The sequence below is a fragment of the Castanea sativa genome, chromosome 3 (assembly GCF_040712315.1).
Source record: "Castanea sativa cultivar Marrone di Chiusa Pesio chromosome 3, ASM4071231v1".
NCBI classification, from domain to species: domain Eukaryota; kingdom Viridiplantae; phylum Streptophyta; class Magnoliopsida; order Fagales; family Fagaceae; genus Castanea; species Castanea sativa.
The window spans coordinates 876791-896771 of NC_134015.1; the positions used below are offsets into that span (position 1 = coordinate 876791).

The following is a 19981-nucleotide window of genomic DNA, read 5'->3' on the forward strand; positions in this document are numbered from 1 at the left end:
AACCAATGAAATCTTCAAGTTCAAGAATAATGCAAAACTTTAACGTACGCATATTAGAGCATAATTTACCAAAAAAAATTGAAAGTGAGAAAAAAATATATCTTGTCTCTATAACTACTAGACCAATTGACCTGTTTTTTTTTTTAAATTTTTTATTTATTTTAAGCGTGTAACAAATTAAACCCTTAACTTATATTAAATCTCAAATATATTAGGTTAAAGATTAATTTGTTACTTTCTGAAACATTGAGATTAAATTTGTTACTTTCTAAGACATCAAGGTTAAATATATTACTTAGAAACCACACAGTTTAACTTGTTAAACTTCTTAAATTATATGAGTTTAAATATAATGTCTCTTTCTTTTAAGAGCATCATTGAAATAACTCAAATTTGAGAGGCCAACTTCAATTTTTATAAGCTATATATATATATATATATATATATATATATATATATATATATATATATATATTTTAAATGTAGATGTAAAGTTGTGATTTACAACTATGTTTTATGTTGGCTTTATTCCATGACAAAAAGTGTTGTATTTGCTTTAATTTATTTCATTGTATTTTTGTGGGATTTATTTGTAATGGGTTTAGTATTGAGTTGTAGAGATTTGATCAAGACAGCTAAAAGTCACATGAGGAGCACATGCCAGAAGCTGAAGAGTTATGCCAGACTGTCGTTTTCGCTAGTGTCTCGCTGGTAAAGCCTTCCCGCGAAATATCCGTGAAACTCTCTGCTTGGAGGTTTTTTAAGTGTGACTTTCTTACCATTCACCCATACTATATATACCCTTATTACACACAAAAGTATGAGAGACTATTTAGAGAGAAAACCCTAGATAGGTTTTCAACAACACACACACTCATCTTTTAGAGAGAGAGCTACCCATTCTTAGTGAGAAGTCATTGTAGCCTCTTCTCCTTCCCTCTCCCATTGCCATACCTTGAGAGGAGATTTGTACCCAAACACAACTCACATTTTCAGAGTGTAAAGAGTGTTTTGGAGATTGGGAAGTTTTAGGGATTTGCCAAAAGAAGCCGGTAAGGCTTGGTGGATGCAATTGGGCGTATTGCAGGATCCGAAAAGCTAGAGAAGACATGACTCTGTGAAGTCTGTTGGTAGCAGGAGTTTGGAGGACTCAAGTACATTGGGTAGATTAGGCTTGGAGGGTCTTTTGTTATTCGTGTACTCTAACTTTATTCTCTAGTGGATCGATTACCGCTTGGAGGGTGGAGAGGTTTTTCGTCGAGTTCTTCGGTTTCCTCTTCGATAACACATCGCTGTGTTATCTTGTATTTGCATCTCTCTTCCCTTACTATTGTACTTTACTTTTATTGTTTGTTGTTCATGTTTATGCACTAGAGTAGTATCGGTTGTTTGCGCTTCATTTACTTTTGTTCCGCACTTAGATAAGTTAGAGTATAACCGACCGAGCCGTAATTTTTTAATTTGAAATCTAAACAAGCTCTTGTGTTTTAACACAAATCCAAACTTTCAGCAGATAATATACATTCTTAAAATTTTGGAGGGGGGAGGGGAACGGCCCCCTACCCTTTTGTGTGGCTCAGCCACTGTTTGCAGGAAACCAAAAATATCTAAAGCCTGGCCTTCCCAAGCAAAACCTCTCTTGTGTAAAATGGGCCTTATAAAAGATTTCTTTTTCTAGTAAATAGTGAATTCATGTTAAACAATTAGAATTTACAAAAAATTTCACAAAATAATTTAAATGTTGAAAGGAAAAGTTGACAATATAGATAATAAAATAATATTAATAATAGCACAAACAAGAATAAAAAATAATGGAATAAATTGTAATCAAATCATAGAAAATAAAAAATAATAGTTTATAATAAAAAAGATCCTGACTTCTCACCAAAAGAAAAATTTAGTAATCATGACTTTTTTTTTTTTTTTTTTTTGAGATACAAGATAAGGATAATCATGACTTGGGAAGTATAGAATAGCGGAGTCAAGTCAAGTGGGCTAGACAAGCGAGAGCAGAGCCACCTAAAAAGATCAATTCGCTACATCATTTTCTGACTTTGACCTTCGTTTATTTATTAAAGATCTTTAGATCTCAACTTCAATCTCCTGTTTGGTCTCTTTCTTCTTTCATCAGACAGTTACCATTTGCTCCTTAAGCACTCTTGTATTATTACCAAACAAATTTCCATTTCCAACTTCCAATTTCCAACTATGGCTTGGGCTCTTGTTTTTGCTATCAAGGACCAGCTTAGTTCTTTCATTACTTCAGAGTTCACGTTGATTGCAAATGTCAACGGAGAAGTCAAAAAGCTTGAAAGAAAATTCGACACTGCTCAACGATGCAGAGAAAAGGCAACTGAAGGATGAAGCTATGAAGCTTTGGTTAGATAAACTCAAACACGTATCCTACGAGATCGACGACGTGTTGGATGAGTGGAACACTGTCATGATCAAAGCAGAGATTGAGAAACAACAAAAAGAATTCGAAGAAGAAGAAAAAGCTGAAACTAGTGCTGCTAAGAAGAGGAAGGTATGGACCCTCATCTCAGTTCCTACTCTTTGTCATCATCGTGATATTGCTCATAAGATAAAAGAACTTAACGAAAAATTAGATGAGATTGACAGAGAGGGAGAGATGTACAAGTTTGTATTGACAAGGGAAAATGAAGACGTTGAGAGACCAAAAACTACTTCCTTTGTAGATGTGTCTGATATTCTTGGTCGTGATAAAGTTAGGGATGATCTAGTGAGGATCCTATTAGGCAAGAGTAGTGAAGAGGAAAGAAACCCCCAAGTCATCTCTTTGGTCGGCATGGGTGGTATTGGGAAAACTGCTCTTGCCCAACTAGGCTTTAATCATAGTCAGGTGAAGGCCCATTTTGATATAAGAATTTGGGTTTGTGTTTCCGAACCTTTTGATCAATGTAAGGTTGCCAGAGCAATCATTCAAGCTTTTTCTTCTGGAGGTGGTGACTCCAACTTTACGGAATTGCAAAGCCTATTGGAACAAATATGTGAATTGATTAAGGGAAAGAAGTGTTTTTTTTGTCTTTGACGATGTGTGGACTGAAGATTCCACATTGTGGGAACCATTCAGGCTTGCACTCCAAAATGGTGCCCCAGGTAGTAAAATTCTGATCACTACACGTAAAAACATAGTTGCAAAGATGATGGGTAGTACGTACATGATCAATTTAGAAGTACTTTCTGACGAAGATTGTTGGTTGGTGTTTAGTAAAATAGCACTCTGTGATAAGAATTTTGAGGAGTGTAAGCAGCTAGAACACATTGGTAGGAAAATAGTGAAGAAGTGTAAAGGCTTGCCTCTTGTTGCAAAGACTCTAGGAAGTTTAATGCGGTTCAAGAAGAGTAGAGATCAATGGGAGATGGTTTTATGTAGTAGACTCTAGGAATTCGAAGATGTTGAAAGAGGTCTTTTTGCGCCATTGTTACTAAGTTATTATGATTTGCCCTCACCATTAAAACGGTGTTTCTCATATTGTGGTGTCTTTCCAAAAGATTATGTCTTTTCTAACGATAATTTGGTATTTGTGTGGATGGCACAAGGACATATTAAGCCGAAGGGAAATATAGAGATGGAAATCATTGCTAGAGACTACTTTGAAAATTTAGCCATACGCTCTCTCTTCCAAGATTTTGAGAAAGATGAGGATGATAGCAAGATAAAAAGATGCAAAATGCATGACATAGTGCATGACTTTGCAAAATTGATTTCAAAAAATGAATGCTTCTCAATCAATAGTGACATAGAGTTGCGATCAAATTATAAAGTTGCCCGCCATTTGCAATTAGAAATTCCCAACAAAACTCAATTTCTTGAGTCTATTTATAGTGCAAAAAATCTACGCACCCTCATTTTTGTATATTGAAGTGATTATAACTTATCTACTTTATTCCAACATTTTAAATGTTTACAGACATTAACTTTGAATTTTGAATATGGTGATACGTTAAAGGAACTTCCAAATGTTGTTGAAAATTTCATGCATTTGAGGTATCTTAATTTAGTCAATTATCGTGGAGACGGATTGCCTGAAACCATTTGTAATCTATGCAATTTACAAATTTTGAATATTATAGTTGAAGGTGTGAAGTTCCAAAAATTGCCAAAAGGGATGGGTAAACTAATTAACCTAAGACATTTTATTTTGGATCTCATATACGATTGGGTAAAATTAGAGTTTCCAAGTGGATTTGGGAGATTGAGTTCTCTTAGAACATTAAGTTATTTCAACGTAAGTGGTAAGGATGACAGCGAAAGATGTAAACTAGGAGAATTAAGAAATTTGAACCACCTTGAAGGGACTCTTACAATAAATGGGTTGGGAAGCAATGCATACGAGACCGAGAATGCACAACTAAAGATGAAGACAGGCCTCTGTACTTTGATACTACGGTTTGACAAATGGGATAGTGAGAAAATAATAAGGGAGATGGATGTATTAGTTTTGAATGCCTTAGAGCCGCCGCCAAACTTGGAACATTTACACATAGAATGCTACCGGGGATCGACAATATTTTCTAATTGGATGATGTCCTTAACCAAAGTAAAAGTACTTTATATCAGAGTCTGCTATTATTTAGAGCATTTGCCTCCTCTGGGAAAACTTCTGTTCCTTGAATCAATAGAGATACATGAAGCTTATAGTGTAAAAAAGGTGGGGGTTGAATTTTTGGGAATAGATGAATTAGAAAAGAAGAAAAAAGATGATAATATAACAATCATATTCCCATATTTGAAATCTCTCAAATTTGTATCTTTGGACAAGTGGGAAGAATGGAATGGGATTGGAGAAGAAGACGAGGAAGAAGATGATGATTGTATCAGAAGATTCACTATAATGCCACGTCTTCAACATTTGGCAATCTGGGTTTGCCCAAAGTTAAAGTTGCTTCCTAACTTCTTTCATACAACTCCATTACAGAATTTGAAGATCTTTTACAGTCCATTTCTCAGAGAACGTTGCAAAAGAGGGATAGGAGAGGAGTGGCCCAAGATTTCCCACATTCCTAACATCAATATTGATTTCAAGCATTTGCAAAGAGACGGTCGAGAATTGAACCCAGAGGTAACTTCTTCTTACGCTTCTTCTTCTTGGCCTTCTTTTATTTTGCAATATATCAATATAAAATTAAAAAACAAAATCAAACTAAATATTTTAATTGTCTGCCAAAATTTCCCAAAAAAAAAAAAACATCGGTTGATGAATTTATTGGGTTCTCAGAAATTTGAATTGGGCAATTTATATTTTTTATTGTTGTACATATACACATAACTAGCATGCATAGCACGTGGTTCCTTAGATTCGTTTAACTGCTTCATAGAGTCAATAAATATTTCAGTTACTTCATAGACTAATATCAAATAAATCATATGGTTTTCTTTGGGGCATGTAGAAAGACGATAAACAAAAATATTTCCAGTGATCTCTGTGTTTTTGGGTTCATGAATTTTGGCTTTAAGGAAAGATTTTTGGATAATAATGGTGAAAGATGATTTAAGTCTGTGTGTGTGTGTTGGCAAAGTTAATTATTGGCTTAATTCAGTGTTGCAAGTCTAATCTAGTCCTTGGGAATCGTCTTTTATTTTGCTAAACTTGTTGGAAAAACTAGTTTTGTATCTCATATAAAACACATAGCGGAAGCAACAAATAAGGATTTATTTCATTCATGATTGATAATGTGCACTATGTAAATTTCAGAATTTAAGAACAAGATAACGTACCTGGTGGATTGAAATTCAAAAATCAAGATTAGAAGTAGTTGAGAATACTTTTAATCTTCACTCCAATTCCACTTTTCGCCCAAGATGTGTGGTTTCTCAATCAGTTTTCAAAGAGAGAATGAAAATGTGTCTCACTCTCACATACACCGTTTCTTATTTTTCACTAATAAAAATTCTGTATGTTTCTCCCTTTATAACTAACTGATTATCTAATTGGGCTGGTCTATTAGGCTTTAGTGTGTGGCTTGGAGTGGGACCAAAAGGGACCAATAAGACACTAGCTCCAATGGGTCTTGGGCTTTTCCGTCAACTTTTGACAAGTCCAAAACTACTATTAATTATATTTAATATCACTATATAAATATAATTGCATTCTAGGCCTTATTAATAAATTACATCCCAAGACTTTATTGTACATGCAACCCTTTCATAAAATATTCGTAGTAATACAAAGTCATAAATGTAGACTGTCACTTTGTAAATTATTACATTTTATCCTTGAGTACCCGATTTAATCCTTTAAAGTTATTCATTATATATTTATGAAATCTAATTTCATGAATATATATTTTAGCAATTTCTTACCAAAGTGGTTAGGCCTAACACTCTGAATAATTAAACCCATTAAGTTTATCTCAAGGGAATATTTTATATCTCCGTCAAGAGACAATGAATTCTATTTTGAGAATATATGTTCCATCAACACTAAATGTGGCTGCCCAATATACTGAGGTTTTGACCGTCACTTTAGATCTTACTCTTGATGTATCAAAGCAACTTACACGTTATAATCAAGTCCATTATTCTCTCAAGATTAAGAGTTCATGCAAATAGAAGTCGTGAGATTTATTATTCATTTGATAGTCGTTAGGAGAAATAATAAATTTCACACCGGTTCAATTCAATATGTCTTAACTCTTAAAACATATCAACATATCAACTAGACGTCTCCACTTTCATGATCAAGACAAATCATCTTAGTTGATACGTTATAGTTTTCGTAGATGAAATGCCCAATTTCATCACCGACTACGAACTATAAATTCTGAGTTTACAAAGAACTTGTGACTTATATCTTTTGTGACTAAATCACATACTATGCATCTCATGGACTATATGATAATGTCCAAATATTCATGTTACCATTATTTTAGATAATAATAATAAAACAACTTTATTAATCACAATATTAAGTCATACACAATGTCATACATAATGTCATACATAATATCATATATAGCATCATACAAAAGGATTTAAGGGCACAAATCCTAACAATCTCCCACTTACCCTAAAGACTATTGTGCACTAATCTAACTCCCATTGCTTTCAAATGTGACTCGAAAGTCCTTTGAGGCAAGGCTTTGGTAAAAGGATTTGTTAGATTATTTGCACTTTCAATCTTTACTACCACAACATCTCCACGAGCAACAATGTCTCGAATGATGTGGTACTTTCTCTCAATGTGCTTTCCTTTCTTGTGATTCCTTGGATCTTTGGATTGTGCAACCGCTCCACTATTGTCGCAAAACAATGTGATGAGAATTTGCTCCATTCTCATAACACCAAGATCAGAAAGGAATTTCTTGAGCCAAACAGCTTCCTTTGCTGCTTCACAAGCAGCAACGTACTCAGCTTCCATGGTGGAGTCCGCAATACAAGATTGCTTAACATTCCTCCAACTTATGGCTCCACCTCTCAAGGTGAAAACACATCCTGAAGTGAATTTTTTGAAATCTAGATCTGACTGAAAGTCTGAATCTGTATAGCCAATGGGAATCAAATCCTCACTATGATAAACAAGCATATAATCTCTCGTTCTCCGTAGATACTTGAGAATATGCTTTACAGCTTGCCAATGTTTTGGTCCTGAATTTGATTGATATCGACTGACCATGCCAACTGAATAACAAATATCTGGTTTAGTACAAAGCATAGCATACATGAGACTTCCCACTGCAGAAGCATAAAGAACTTGTCTCATAATATTTTCTTCCTCTTGAGTCTTAGGCCTTTGGTCATTAGACAGAGGAGCTTCATGTCTAAAAGGAAACAATCATTTCTTGGAGTTTTGCATGCTAAACCGTTCTAGGACCTTATCTATATATCTAGCTTGTGATAAGTCTAGCATCTTATTCTTGCGATTTCTCCAAAGCTTGATCCCTAGAATAAAGTTAGCCTCATCCAAGTTCTTCATATCAAATTGGCTTGACAACCAAACTTTAACCGATGACATTACCTCGTACATCATTCCCAATGAGTAGAATATCATCAACATAAAGCACTAGGAGCATTACTACTTTATCTCGATGTCTTTTATATACACATGGTTCATCAAGATTTTGTTCAAAACCAAATGACTTGATTGCTTGATCAAATCTGATGTTCCATGACCTAGATGCTTGCTTAAGTCCATAAATGGACCTATTCAACTTGCATATCATATGCTCTTGGTTCTTTGCTATGAAACCTTCTGGTTGCAACATGTATATTTCTTCTTCAAGATTGCCATTAAGAAATGCAGTCCTGACATCCATTTTCCAAATCTCATAATCATAATGAGCAGCAATGGATAAGAGAATTCTGATAGATTTAAGCATGGCTACTGGCGAAAAAGTTTCATCATAATCAATACATTCTTTTTGTGTATACTCTTTCGACACTAGTCTTGCTTTAAAGGTTTCAACCTTTCCATCTATCACTCTCTTCCTCTTATGAACCCATTTGCAACCAACAGGTTTAATGCCGTTAGACGCCTTTACAAGATCTCATACATGATTGGAATACATAGAATCCAATTTAGATTTCATAGCTTGGACCCAATGATGTGCATCTATATCATTCATTGCTTCATCATAAGTGTAAGGATTCGATTCAGCCTCTTTTGAGATAGCCTTATAAGTTTCTCCCAAACCTATGAATCTTATAGGAGGCCAAACAATTTTCCCACTACGACGAGGCACCTGTGTACTAGACATTTCATGAGTAGTATCTTGTGGTGTATCTAATACAGTCACATCATCCCTAGTTTCATCCATTGATTGTTCAATTACAGGCTCATTTAATTCAGCCAATACAACTTTACTTCTAGGATTAAAATTATTCACATAATCATCTTCCAAAAATTTGGTATCGGTGATAACAAACACTTTGTTATCCTTATGATTATAGAATAAATAACCCTTGGTTTATTTTGAATACCCTAAAAACATGCATACTTCCATTTTAGCTTCCAACTTATCAGACTTCCCTTTTAACATATGTGCTGGACATCCCCAAATGTGGAGATATTTCATACTAGGCTTACGCCCACTCCACAATTTCTTAGGTGTGTTGGGAACAGATTTTGATGGAACCAAATTCAAAACATGCATAGCAGTTTTTAGTGCATATCCCCAAAAAGAAATTGGTAAAGTTGAGTAACTCATCATGGACTTAACCATTTTCAAAAAAGTCCTATTCCTTCTTTCTGCTACACCATTTTGTTGGGGAGTTCCAGGTGCAAACAATTGGGAGACAATCCCATTTTGAATTAGATAATCCTTGAAATCCCCAAGAAGGTATTCGCCACCTCAATCAGATCGAATGACCTTTATGCGTTTACCTAATTGATTTTCAACTTCAGCCCTAAACTCTTTGAACTTTTCAAAGGCTTCGGACTTTCGTCTCATTAGGTACACATAACTATATCTTGAGTAATCATCCATAAAAGTGATGAAATACTCATAACCTCCTTTTACTTGGGTTGACATAGGACCACATACATTTATATGAACTAATTCAAGCAACTCTTGAGCTCTTCTACCTTTTGCATTAAAAGGTCGTTTGGTCATCTTACCTTCCAAACAAAATTCGCAAACTGAAAATCCATCAAAGTCCATGGGCTGTAAAAGTCCATCTTTGATTAGTCTTTGAATCATATTTGAATTAATATGACCCAAACGTAAGTGCCATAGATATGCATCACTAGTAGAAGGAAACTTTCTCTTTAATGATTTTACATGAGAGCTACTATCTAATTCAGAATTGTATAATTCATGCTTGTCAGGAGTTAACATATAAAGATCATCCACAATATTGCCAGAATAGATAAACATTTTATCATTCTTCATTACAACATTGTCTTTGAGGATAACACAATATCCATGTTTACCTAAGTAAATTGCAGAAATTAAATTCCTACGAACATTAGGTACATACAAATAGTCTTCCAATATTAAAACTCTAGACATAAAACATAAATTAAACACTCCAACAACTTCAACCGAAATCTTGCTCCCATCGGCCAAAGTAAGAAATAGTTCTCCCTCATTGAACTCGCTGGTCTCCTAGAACCCTTGTAAAGAATTGCAGATATGATTAGTACAACTTGAATCCACACACTAAGAATCTGTTGGATTCTGTACCAAACATATTTCAAGAAGAAATGAACTTTTCATACCCTTATTCTTGGCAGTCTTGAATGTTGGACAATTCCTCTTCCAATGTCCTTTCTCACCACAATGGAAACACTTTCCTTTGGTTTTCTTTCCTTTGGTTTTCTTTCCTTTGTCGGCAACTCCTAAGACAATTTGTTTACCATCTTTCTTAGTGAAGTCCTTCTTCTTCTTCTTACCCTTGCCTTTCGACTTAGGTTGAGAAGTAGAAGCTTCACCCACATTGGCTTCAAGAACTTGTGACTTATATCTTTTGTGACTAAATTACATAAATCACATACTCTGCATCTCATGGACTATATGATAATGTCCAAATATTCATGTTACCATTATTTTAGATAATAATAATAAAACAACTTTATTAATCACAATATTAAGTCATACAAAATGTCATACATAATGTTATACATAATATCATACATAGCATCATATAATAGGATTTAAGGGCACAAATCCTAACAAAACTAACATATTCTAATTGGCTACCAAACTGTCCCACAGATTATAGTTTTAATAACAACTTTAATTAGATTCTGAGTAATTTGAATTAGGCGATTTGTATTTTTCCATGTTCACATAACTAGCAAAGCATGTGGTTGCTTAGATTCAGTTATCTTGTGATGTATCTAAAATTGTTTAGACTAATAAAAAATGATCTTACTCATTTGCATACAGAGAAAACAGCTCCAATGCCAACTTCTTTCTAATTCTTAAATATTTTAATATTTATATGGGTCTTGCAAATTTTCTTCATTTTTGGTATGTAGACTAATCTGAACTAACTCATATGGTTCTCCTTTGGGCATGTAGATGTATTGGGACTAGCTGAATGACCAGGAAGAAGATGACGAAGAAGAGGATGACAAAGAAGAAGATGAAGAAGAAGAGGATGACAAAGAAGAAGACAATGAAGAAGATGATGAAGAGGAGCACGCCAAAGAAGAGGACCTATGATTTTCGTGTTTCCTATATCAATTAATATTCTAATTTACTGCCAAACAGTTCCACAGATTAAAAATTTAATAACAACTTTAATTAGACTATGAGTAATTTGAATTAGGCGATTTGTCTGCCAAAATTTTACTAATGACCTACGGGTAACTTCTTGTTCATCTTCTTCCTTTATTTGACCAAAATTTCAATCTATTATCCTTTTCAAATCTCAAAAACTCCCTCAAAAAGATATTAATTACAACTTTGGTAGATAAATTTATCAGATTTTGGCAAAATTCATGAAGACACTGACACCAATGGTTCAATTTGTATGCCCACTGTGAATGTGTGGAAGATTCTCTATTTGAAAAGAAAAGAAAAATACCAGAATTAATGTTACCAAAATTCTGGCATGCTGGCTTTCTTTAGTAGTCAATTTAATAATAACTTTAATTATTAATTTGAATTAGGCGATTTGTATATTGCTGTATTCATATTGCAGTGTGTTGTACGCATTTCATGTTAGCTATGTTGATTTACTTTGTTATTTATAGATGACACATGTCAAATGGTTAGGCTCCTTAGATTCAATTGAGGTGCTTGTTCCTATAGAGATAAGTGTCACCCCAAATCCATATGTTTAAGAGTTTGTGTACAGGGTAGGCTGCAAGGTTAGAGTACCATTTCTTTGGTACTGTTTTGCATAGACATGGTTATGTATTCAGCCTTCCTATGTACTTGGACACCATTTCTTTTGGTATTTTATTTTTTATTTTTGGACCATCTTGTCTATTTATTAAGCCTACCCCTGCCCCCAATTTTAATTGAAGAAGATCCTCTGTTTTTGAGAGAAGTTGTCACTTCACTGTGTGCTGCACACTAAGGAAGAGTTGGAGACTCTTAGCACTTCATTGCTCTACACTTTTAGAATCTGAGTAGTTTTGCAATTGGGAATAGGGAGTTGCGAGTTTGACATGTACTAATATTTTAAACCTTTTGAACATGTACTTTCTACACAAACTTTCATAAATATCAAATCTATCTTTCAAAATCCCTAACGACCTGAGCATTTGTGAATGCCTATTCCAGTAGGTATTGGTTTGTATAATAAGCTATGTCCCAAATAACTCATATGGTTTTCTTTTGGGCATGTAAATTCAGGAATTTGAAGAAGAGTTGGATGAATATTATAAAAAAGAAGAGTCTAATGAAGATGAGGTTGATGAAGAAGAGGATGACAAAGCACTCCATGACAAAAAAGAGGATGATGAAGCAGAGCACCTATGATCTCTTTGTTTCTGGGTTCATGAATTTTAGCTACAGGTTCGGATTTTTGGATGATGATGGTGAAAGATGATTTGTGGTGCTTGATTCAGCGTTGCAAGATTGATAACGAGATTGTGCAAATACACAGATGAGATAACTTCTTTTGCCGCTTCTTCTTCTTCTTCTCCTTGGGCTGTTTTTTTTTGGCAATATACAAATATAAAATTAAAAAAAATCAAATAAACATTTTAATTGTCTTCCGAAATTTCAAACAAAAAAAAGAAAAGAAAAACTCACTGGTTGATGAATTTATCTTTTTTTATTTTATTATTTTTTTTTATGGATAGGTTGATGAATTTATCTGGCTCTCAGTAATTTGAATTAGGCGATTTATAATTATATATTGTTGTACTTCTACACATAACTAGCATGCATTGCATTTGGTTCCTTAGATTCGTATAACTGCTCCGTAGGTTCTATCTATATTTTTACCTTAACATCCTTAAAATCTCCATCATTTCTATATATATAAAGAAAACAACTTCAGTGTCTACCTCTTTCTCATTCATTTGCAGTTTTATTATTAGATAATAATGGTGAAAGATGATTTGGTCTGTTTGTGTATTGGCAAAGTTCATTCTTTGCTTGATTCAGTGTTGCAAATCTAATCTAGTCCTTGGGTATCTTCTTTTATTTTGCTGAAAAGGAAAAAATTAAAGCACTTAAACATTCAACAGAATTAAAAAAAACCGTTGGTCGATGAATTTTTCTGGTTCTTAGTAATTTGAATTAGCCGATTTATGTAGTGTTATATACACATAATTTGCATATATAGCAGGCTCGGTTATATTTTGATTTATCTAAAAAATTGCTTGATACCAGCTTTAATAAATATATACATTAATAACCTTAAAAATCTCACTCTTTTGCATATATATTTTTTTGATAAATAATAAGCTTTATTGATATCAAAAAAAGGACACCCTAGTACACAAGGAGTGTACAGAGGTCAACAATCAAGAATTAAAATTACAAGAACTTGTATGGTTTATTGCATATATATTCATTTTCTTGATTTAGGCTTTGTTTAAAGACTAATCTCAAATAACTTGTATGGTTTTCTTTTGGGCTTGTAAATTTAGTATTTTGAAGATGAGTCTGATAAAGATGAGGTTGACGAAGAAGAGTCTGATGAAGATGAGGTTGATGAAGATGATTTATTTTTATGTAAAATCTTCATTCAAATTCATTCTTGGCTTGATTTAGCTTTGCAATTTTGATCCATTCATGGGTAAATTCTTGTTCGTCTTCTTCCTTTATTTGACCAAAATTTTAATCTATTATCCAACTCAAGTCTCAAAAATTCCCCCAAGAAGATATTAATTACAACTTTGGTAGATAAATTTATCAGATTTTGGCAAAAACTACAAAAACATTGACTCCAATGCTTCAATCTATATATATGCCCACCGTGAATGTGTGGAAGATTCACTATTTGAAAAGATAAGAAAAATAGCAGAATTATAGTTATTGAAATTCTGGCATGCTGACTTTCTTTAGTAGTCAATTTGAATTGGTGACGCATGAAAATATATCTAGGTAATGCTAGTCTTAAGAAGAAAGATAAGGGCCCTGAAAGCTTCAAAATTTTTGATTTAATTATCTCCTATAAAAAAAAAGTATTAAAGTTATAGGGTTAGGTAAATGCTATATATCAACTTATAAAACAATATTTTATGCTTGTTTCTTGTTTTATAGTCTGAGGAATTTTGTTACATGGAAGAGTGTGAAGTATAGGAAGCCTGTAACCAACTAAGAAAGCCAAGGTATATCTTGATATTTTCTTCTTGATCATCTGTCAGTTTTTCCCTATCATTTTCTCCATCCATAATAACCTCATGTTAAATAATTAATTCTCTTTTGGCCTCATTTGAACCAAACATCTAATTCTAATATCTAGGGAAGTATGGTTCGTGATGAATCAAATTTTCACACATGGATGCACATTTGCCACACGTGCTTTATCATTTCATAATGGAAGCAAGGAAATGCATCATGGAGTATATCATGTGTAATCCATATTATATGGTGGCAGATGAATGGTGAGCTAGGTCAGTTTTCAGCTCATGTAATTTCCAGCCTCATGCATTAGGGTTTGAAATTAATTTAATAATTTTCATGGTTTAGTGTTATATATTTAGGCAATGATGAATAAAAATGCATACGGATTTCTTGTCTTATTGATTTTGTGTCATGGAAGAGGGGGAAGAGTGGGATGTTACCACCAAGAGTGGAGGGGATGAGATGAGAAATGCTTGCTTTTCTTTTTACCATTGGTAGTCGCCCAGTTTGGAAATGACATTCAAAAATGGACATACAAGAATTAGTTACCAAAATGTGCAAGGAAAAAGAAGAAGAAAAAGGCAATCAAGCCATATTTCTATTATTCAGTTGGGGCAGTTCAATTCTAATTCACCTATAGGTAACTTTATATTCTTCTTTTTTTCTTTTCTTTGGATGCTATTGCATTTGCTTTTTAAATCATGGTCAATAACCCTTAAGGGCTTGGGAATGTTTTGGTCTCATTCAATCTTAATATCATGCAAAAGGCGTCATGTACAAAAGCCCCACTACTTATGAAAAACATGGTGCAAAAACCCCGTTATCACTTCAAAGATTCTGCAAACAAGCTTAACCTTTAATCTTGTTTTCTTCAGTAGTCCATTTGACTTGGTTGCGTCTGAAAATCTTTAATTTTGAATGATTGAATCTATTTTTTTTTTTTTTTTTTTGTTTTTTTTTTTTGTTTTTTTTTTTTCATTCAACTGGTTAAGGAAAAAAGAGGAAAGACCCCATAGCTCAATCCTTTTTTTTTCATTTATCTAGTATTTATGTCAAAGGGTCATTACTTGCTATTTATGATACAATAATTGGGAGAACAAGAGGTGTTAGTGGCACGTTTGAAACTTTCTACAGCATTCAGGATCCAGGACTCTACTAAAAAGATCTTCTCTGCCATTAGTAACTTTAAGAACTAACTTTACAATTTTACATAGCTGCCTCTACCTTGCAAGCTGCTCCAATATGTCTGTTTGATAAATTGTTAATTGAATCTCATCAGTTTTGCTTAATGGGAGTACACATCGCTCAAGAGCGGCTTTTGTGGTTTATGAGGTGATGCAGTTTGATTTATCATTTTTTTTGGTTTTTTGTGTTATGGAGTTAAAGTTTGAGTTTTTTGAGTTCCCAAATTTTAAAAGGACTGGACTATGTGATATTAAAAAGTTGCTACAAATTTCCAATTTATACATTAAACTTGTGTTAAAGAGTACTCTTCTCTATAGGATATTTGGAGTATACACAAAAGCTTTTGTGGCTAGCCCTCCAAAAATCGTTGACAATGTCATATCTAGCTTATCTTCAAGTGTAATCTATGATTAAATCTCCAAGCAATCTTCATCTGTTTGTCACCCATGATTCAGATCACAGACAAAGCCTTTTAGATTTTACAATTATCATTATACCAACATATTAACATATACCATACAGACAGATTATTTATGATAGATGAGGAAGATCAATCTCAAAGAGAAAACCCACCAGGAAGGTCAAGGATCTAAGGAATGAAATGAGCATGAGTTCTTCACATTCACTCCCAAAGGAAAGTGAGGAAGATAAAGCCTCACAAAATATCATATATGGTATATTTTTCCCTTAATTTTTTTTTTGGATACATATATTTTTCCCTAAACTTCTATTTTGTTTGTTTGATTTTTGATTCCATAGTTACTGCTGCTTCTCATTTAAATAAAGTCTTTGTTAGCTTTGTTTTATTATAGGAATTCAAATAATATTTTTTGGGTTATTTTTGTGCTCCTAATCTTGCTTAGGAATTAAATGTGTTGCAATGCGTAGTAGTAAAGTTTACCGTATAATTGAAACTCTGCGGCAGGAAATAGTCTATCCTGCTAGAGATCCTAATTTTAAAACTTAAAAAAAAAAAAACCAAAAAAGAAAGAGTCATTCTTATTAATCTTTGATTTCTCATGTATTGCTCATAATGCTCATCCCTTGTTTAATACTTATACCTTGAAATTCCTTTTACCAAGTTATAGCTCCTTTCAATAGAGGTTAAGGCTACTATATATTTATTTTAGATTGTTAACATCATTGTTCATTGTGATTAAAAGTATTATAATTCTAATCATTTAAAAAAGTATGCTTTCTTTGCAAAGTTATTGCTTCTAATGATGTTTGTTACCCTGAATAAGCCCTTAATCCCTGCCACTAGGAGACCTTGGAGGATGGAGAAAATATGTTCAGCAAGCACTTCGGGATGCAAGCATGGATTTTGAACTGCCAAATGAAGTAAGTTTTCCCTTTTTACATAGATAGTACCATTGCCAATGACCAATTCTCAGTTTTGTCCTTCAATTATTGCTTTATCTGGCATGCAAGTCTTAGTTTCTTATATCTTTCTCTACATTAATTTGTGGTTATGGTTGTCATTCATGGGTCAGATCAAAGATGAAGTTCGTTAAGCTAGCAGCCAGCTAGTGTTTAAAGTTCTAAGCATGGAGAATGGTGGTCTGCTACAACCAATACTGTCCATTGTGGCCGTGTACTTTATTTTGGCCTCGTCATCAGGCTTACGTGGAAGGTTTCATTTTTCCTTTCTCCCCCCCCCCTTCTCATATCTAAGGTGCTTTTATGTAGCTTTTCTAAGAAGACAAATTAGGGCACTGGTCAGGTCCAGAACAAGGGTAAAACTAACAATTGGTGTAGTATTTGCACTTAAATTTTTGAAGATGTAGTGTCTTGTGGCCTAGTGAATACCAATTTATGTTTTCCACTGGTACAACTCAAGTTCTATTTTTGGTCCACTGTCCATGGATTTGATTAAAACAGTTCAAAAGATTCATTATAGTTTGCATAGAATTGATTATCAATATAGTGGCATGATCATTTTTATGTTGTTTGTTAATTTCCTGCTGGTGAAATGCTTGTTTGGAAGCTGCCGATGTGGTACCATTTGTTTAACATTATTTTCTAATCCTGTACAGTGCATATTCAGGTTTCTGTTTTCTAGTTCCAACATGAATGTTGCTGGTTAAAAGGTGTTGGCCTCTACATAATCATTGCTGTTGTGAGTTTACTCAGTTGGTATAGTAATCAATTTCAAGAAAAGCCAAGAAATCCCCCCCACTCCCCCTTTTAGGGTATATTTTCTTATTGTTCTTCTTATTCTTGTGCAAATTGGGCTTTTCAATGTTCATTAGTGGTTAATCTTCACAACTTGTTGGTAATTGTACTAAAATACTTGGATTCTCCACTTCCGACATACCTAGCAGCCCAAGACATTTGTGTAAGTGCACAATTGCACCTGGACCCAAAGAAGGTTATGGGCTCAGGCCCAACGAGCCTTAAACAACGAAATTTGTAGAGTGTGGGTTCGAAATCTAGATTTCAAGGTACTGAGAACTTGATAACGGACTTTTATAAGCAAACACTTGTAAATAATGAACGATAACTGCAAATGGGTCTCCTCGGACTTGAGCCGAGGACTATTTCTTTACTATTTCTTTTTCTTCCTTAAAGATTACAATTCTTCATTTCTTTCTTAGTTCCCAATCCCCTTTCTCTTTGGCCTTCACCCCCCTTAAATACTTCCTTCCCTGATACTTTTTGGAAAGTGACTAGGAGTTTCAGCCCTACTGTTCAGGGGTCACTTCCCCATTAATGCGGCCAGGGAGGTAGGTGCAGAGCCTTTAATACGGAGGTGGCAGCCTTTACTCTTGATATTTTCTTTAACACTGGTGCATCTAGGAGGTTCAGGGTGTCACCCTTTAACCATTAGTCTTTCCAGAGTTGTGCCTTGACCTTCATAATGAAGTTTTAAGTTCTCTCAGATCTGTCTGAGGAGAAGCTCGCCCTCGGCTGTATCCTCGGATCCTCGGCGTATGGGCCAATTCGTAGAGTTTAATTCTGGAGCAGGTCGGTCCTCCATGCTACAGTCCAAAGGCCCATATGTCCACTTGGGTCCTTTTACTCCCCACAATTTGGATATGGAATGCATTTTTATAAGCTTTTTTCCATTTCCGACATGCATTGCAGCCCTAGGACATTTTCCTCTGTTTTTGAGAGGGGTCATACTTCAGCTTCTGCTTCACAGTTAGGCAGAGTTGGAGACTTTAGTACTTGATTGCATCTCACCTTTAGCATCTTAGTAGATTTTTTAATTGGGAAATTACATAGGGAGTTGCAAATTTGACATGCACTAATATATTAAACCTTTCTGAACAAATTCTTTCTACACAAACTTTCATATATATTATATCTATCTTCAAAATCCTTTACGACCGAAGAATAAGCAAGTGCCTATTCCCTAGAAGAATAAGCAAATGCCTATTCCCTCAGAATAAGCAAATTCTTCCAGGGATTGATAGCCTCCTTGTCAACATTGGCTTCAAGGTACTCTCATGGGACCTTGAGCAACATAATAACTTGAAACTATCATGGCCAACTCTTAAGACAGATATCAACATGCATTTGATGCTGCATATTCAACCCTTTGGAATTCGGATTCTTCCTTCCAGTTCAACTCAACTATCTCCCCATATCTCTTTGGTTAGTCTTGCACATTTTATTCCTGTTATGATAACTCTCATGCCTAGGGATTAGAAATTTAATTATAAATTTATGAAAAAATCATTATCAAGTGATACTATGTCACGAGATAATTGGCCTATTTTTTTATTTTTTATTTTTTATTGTGCTCTTTTAATGTAAGCTAAATCCTCATATTCTTATTAACCTTCTATCATAACATGCTTTTCCATATTGTTTTTTTTTGTGTATGTCAAACCCTCATGTTATTTTTTTCTTTTGGTCAGATTTTAACTAGAACTCAAATTCTAGTATGTGGCAAAGCATATTTTGTACTTGAGAAAATTTTAACTCATGGATGCACTTTTGAGAAAGACCTATGAAAGAAACTCCTTCACCATTTCATAGTGGCATTGGAGCTTGCGTATCACATTACATGATGAAACATGAAAGGTGTGGTAGGTACTCGACCAAGTTCTTAGGTTTTGTGTTGAGATTATATTTTTTTTCTAAAGAATTAATATTCTTGTATTTTCCCAATTTGTTGTGTACTCAAAGTTGTAAGCATAAACTTAAGTGTTGTAATCTCTATTTTCCTTATAGTAGATCGATCGGGTTTGTCCCGTAGTTTTTCCCTCTACATTGAGGGTTTTTTCACGTAAAGTTTGTTGTGTATTTTGAGATTGATTGCTTGCAAGATAACTTGATCAACTACAACCAATCTTACTAAACACAACAAATTTTCCTATCATCATTGATCAGTACATCAATCAACAAATTACTTGCAAAAGGTCATGCACAAAATTGCGGTTACCATGAAGTTTGGTATCAATGAATCAAGTAGCATTGCCAGATAATTGAAGTAGAAAAAATGTTGCATAGAAATACTAGAAAACCATATAAGCTAACCCTTAATTTCCAATAAGCTACATAAAATCAGCATATTCATGTTATAGCCCTCAGTGATCTATGAAGAACCCAAAGCACATAAAATGGA

General features: G+C 34.0%; 1 pseudogene; it reads left to right on the top strand.

Moving 5' to 3' along the window:
• The first annotated feature begins 2208 nt into the window (after nt 1-2208).
• Nucleotides 2209-11133, top strand: LOC142627841 (putative disease resistance protein RGA3; annotated as a pseudogene).
• The last annotated feature ends 8848 nt before the right edge of the window (nt 11134-19981 follow it).